We start from the raw sequence: 5,036 nt of genomic DNA, 5'->3' as shown, positions 1-5,036 counted from the left end.
TTATAGATTGTAGACTTAAAAAATAACAAAACACAGTTGTTTTATTACTAAAAAACAAACTAAGTAAAATCGAGTTGTAGTTTTACTTGACTTATTAATGTCTACTGTTGGAGTTTTTCGTAAGACAACAAATAGAGAAGAAGCTAAAACCAATTTGATAAGTTATTCTCACGGTGTTCACCTGTGCACATAAATTATTTTACTGGTCGTTCACTGAAAATTAAGTAAAGTAAATAACTATTTTACTAATAACACTTAGTTTATGTTTTTCTGTAGAGAAAAGATGATTATAACAAAAATTATATTTACTTTGTTTATTTATCAAACACGTAAATCATAAAAAGTATAGAGTTTTTGATATCCGTTTGTATTTGATACAGTCTAGTGTGCACCTTATTTTCCAAAGTGCAAATTTACTGTGCAAAACTTGTGAAAACTTAGACCTATCAGATACACTTCATAGAAATATAACACTTTATAAGGTTAATTTTTTACCTTTCTATATGCTGTATAGCAGGGGTCGGCAAACTGCGGCCCGCGGGCCAATTGCGGCCCGCGAAGGGTAAATCTGCGGCCCGCGAGCATGTTATTTTTTTGAATGGAATGCGGCCCGCGAAAGAAAATGTTGTGGCCCGAAAGCATGTAAATGTGGCCCGCTGAGCAAAATTATATTTCTAGTTAAATTTTTCTGGTAATTTGACTTAACTTGATTAGTTTGATTTTAAGTCTCTCTATAACATTTTAAAATAATTTCAAATAATTACTGCTTTAGTCTAAAAATGTGAAAAAGACAGATTAGCGTTCTAACAGGATATATTTCTCAGTTTCATATTTACTTCTTTTTTACAACAGTAAGTAATTATCTGAAAAAAGAGTGTCAAGAGTGCTTGGATTTAATAAGCTGGTTATATAATACCTATTTATTAAATAAACTAAATGCAAATATTTTCCATTTTGTAGAAAAGTAATGCACAGTAATTAACTTAAGTGTCATTTCTTTATAGCTTAGATATGCTTTTTTAATATTTTTTAAACCTCAGTTTCTTTTATAATTTTTTATTTGTAAATGTTATATTTTAGTTTGAATACATTTAAAATAACATAGTAGTAAGAATCAAGGTTCATTTGATTTTTGGTTTGACACATATTAATTTTTTATAAGTTTTCTATGCACACCAACTTAAAAAAATGCTCATATTTTAAACAACTTTTTATTTAATACTTTAGTTAGTTTAAGTTTAGTTTATGCATACTTTTCTAACATTACTATTTATACATATCGTATCTAAATTTGTACAGACACATTTAAAATAATATTTATGACATAAATTAATACAGTTTTTGTTAGATATACAGTCCATTTTTCAAACATAGTTTTTTTCAAGCTAAGTTAATTTTTATGCCTTGCATATCAATACACAAAATTGCTGTTTTTTTCCCGCTACCTATTTAATATAAACTAGATATAGGGATGGCAAATTTATATAGTTTGTACATTGTTAATCAAAATAGTTCAAAATCAAGCAAATAAACAACTAAACATTGCCACACACTCAGACTATCACTATTTGAAGACTTTAAATCTCAGGCCAACTAAGCCATTTTTTAAGTTTTTGGCTAGAATTGTTTTTTGTATACAAAAATATCAGGAATGTGTTTGTTGACTCAGGCTGGCTTTTTTGCTTGAAAAAGTGGCAAATTAAACTTATGATGTATGTTTTGCTCAATCCACAGTGTTAGTTTAAGTTTTAATATATGTTAAGTTTTAAGTCTTGCAGCTGATATAATTCAAAATATTATTTTAATTATTGTGTACATTATAGAATGAACAATCAGTGTTGTTAAAAAAGTTGAATCCCGGAAAAGCTTTGAATTTGTGAATTTACGGTTAAAAATTCTAGAAAAAAACTTGAATTTGAGAATTTTTGAAAAAACCTGGAATTTCAAACAATTTTTACATTTAAAGTAATGAAATTTCGATATAACTCAAAAAAAATTACCAAATAAATGTTTTTTATTAAAAAAAATATTATAGTAGCTTAATAGTATTTTTTAATATTGATAAATGTTTTAAGACATTTTTTTAAACTTTAATTAAACTTTATACTAAAAATAAAAGAAGGAATTGTACTTCCAAAAACTCCGTATTGGTACATTGCACTTTTACTTGAAAAATTTCAACGATTGTTGTGCTTCGCATTGGAACTAAACAAAGAAATTCTACTAAGTTGTCAAAGTTAGTAAAAACATCTCTAATAAAAATTCTCAGATGAGCAATAGTTTTTCTATCAGTGCTCTCATGTTAACAGTTTGATTAAAGTCCTAATTTGATTTATGCGACTTTATAACCTTAATGCATTTTCTAAAACGACTTCATGTTGTCATTGAAGAAATAAACAAAAGTTTTTCACTACCGCCCACATCAATTCTTTATAAAAATTTTCAAATATAAACGATAACTCGTTTTAGGTAATAAATTTTGCTACTTTATTACTTGCGTTTACAATTTTTTCTGGTTATTCTGTAGTTACTGAAGATAATAATGTGCTTTGTCGGAAATAACTTTGGTGATTTTTTTTATTTTTTCTCGCAATAACTCCTAACTAACGCTTTTTTTATTCTTGTAGCTCGTCTTATATTTTAAAATTAATATTTTTAAATGCAATATTCTTATTGCAAATAAAGAATTGCTATCATGCTTAATAAAAAAAATCTACTTCGCTAATGACTCAATAAAGTTTTATACTTTTGTTAAACTTGTTTAAGAAACTCAGTTGTCCATTCCAGCTGACTTATATATTTTTGGAATGTAGTTTATTTACTGTTAATAACCTTTTTTATTTCTGAATGTAGTGAATTTTATACTAACTGAATTGCTACACAAACAGGCTATTTTAAAAGCTTGAAAACTCAGGTGTGTGTGAAGCTTTTATTTCAAACATTTTTAAGAAATCTCTCAATTCTCAGAAATTTTTTTGACTGTTGTGTAGTTTACTTATTGCATTTTTTTTCTTGTTTTCTTACACTTTGTGTACTTTTTGATAATGATGATATTTTAACTAGGTATTTAAGCTTGATTAACAACTATTTATTAGCTTTTTCAAGTTTTAATAAATTTAAGCTGGTTTGATACATCTCAGACATTTTTGCTTTTTAGTGGCAACCATGTAAAAGTCTAATTACTAATAAAATATTTTATTAAAGTATTTCAGAATTAGTTATGTTAAATCATTTATTTTAGCTTTCTGGAATACAAACATGTATTAATTTTGTTATGTTAACTAATTACTAAATTTCTTAATGAGTGTAAATTATTTAACTCGTAAAAACTTTTTTCGAAGTAAATATTCTTAGAAATATGAAAAAGTGTTGATGATACAACAAATGTATAGAAGTAACCCATAAATTGTCTTTCAAGATAGGTTTTTATAGAGAGTTAGGTTGTAAGTAAAAATAAAAAAGTATTAAGTTTAACTTATTAAGTGGTTATGGAAGTACATATTTTATTAACAATAATAGTACATAGTTATTAAAGTACATTATTCAATGTAAATCATAATCTAATGAATACTAATTTGAATAGGCATTCTATGTATGGCTAAAAGTCATTTTAAATAACATGGTTAATAAAAGTAAAACTTTTCTCTAGTGTGACTAAAACTAAAACCATAAGATTATTCAAATGTCACTAAAACTAAAACTGCAGCCCGCGAAGACTTTGGAAACTTGAAATTTGGCCCGCGACCACCAACTGCCAGCCGACCCCTGCTGTATAGGATTACAGCTTAAATTAAATTATAAGTATGAATCGTCTATTCAGTGTTTAAACTTTTTATATAATGCTGGAAGCCACACTATGTTCTTTACAATGTTGTATAATCTTTAAATATTGCTAAAAATTTTATAATGAATACACAGATATATGTAGTGTATTTTATAAAATAAACCATTTATCTTCTTTTCAAAAATTTTAAACTTTTTAAAGATTTGTTCAAGAAAGACTAATTTAACAAAACTAACTAATTAAGTAATAAAATTTAAACTCAAATGTTTCAAACTTTTATGTAATTATAAAGTTTGTTTTTATTATATTTTATTCATTATGTTAACTAATTGCAAGTTTAAAAAACTATTGATCTTCTATCTTAAACTTAACAGTCATTAAGTCTAAACAATTCTTTTTTTAGGTATCAAAACAACAGTTATGACAACAACAGTCATTAAGAAATTATAAATATAAACATTGTGCAGACTTAAACTGTTAAAGTTTTGAACAGAAATCCTTTGAAATTATTTTTATCAAATTACTAAGATTCTTTTTATAATGAAACACCGAAAAAATATTCAAAAAACCTACTTATGTTAGAAATATAAACCTACACAATGTTGTAATGCAAAATTCTTTAATTTAGTTTATTTTTTCTAGTCCATTTATTATTGTACGTTTTGAATTGATTTTATAAATACTTCTGCAGTATATTAATTATAACACCAAAAGAAGAAGGAATGACAACTTAAATTACTATTTTCTTATAAAACTTCAAGCAGTTTCCAAACATAATTTATATCAAATTTTAAATACAATTTACGACTTTAGATGTTTTAATAAAAAACCAATTAGCTTTATTTTCTTTTTAAAGTTTGTCTTAAAAAACTTGTTAATTTAAGTGTTTAATCGAAAAAATAAACAAATAACGTTTTTTTGATCTCTAGTTGAATTGAATTAAATAGAATTTTTAAATGAAAAAAAAAACGCTCAAAAAGTTTTGTCCGAGGACTAAGGTACGAAAAACCATTCAGTTATCTAGTTATACAACATGATACAGTTTAATGTCTAACCCAACACTAAATAAAATTAAATTAGTTGAATCTTATTTGAGTTTGTTAATTTAAATTTTATGCTAAATTAAATTGTTATATTGGTAAAAAATCAACACAAACTTTTTTTTAACAAGATTTCCAAGTAAAAATATTATGCCAATTTTTTTATTTTTGAAATTGACTAATAGTGCAGCCTTTTTTTTGTATTCATCAGA

This window comes from Thalia democratica, chromosome 4 (genome assembly GCF_965202585.1).
Source record: "Thalia democratica chromosome 4, ktThaDemo2.hap1.1, whole genome shotgun sequence".
Lineage (NCBI taxonomy): Eukaryota > Metazoa > Chordata > Thaliacea > Salpida > Salpidae > Thalia > Thalia democratica.
The sequence above is the reverse complement of the archived record's forward strand: the minus strand, read 5'-3'. Positions refer to the sequence as shown.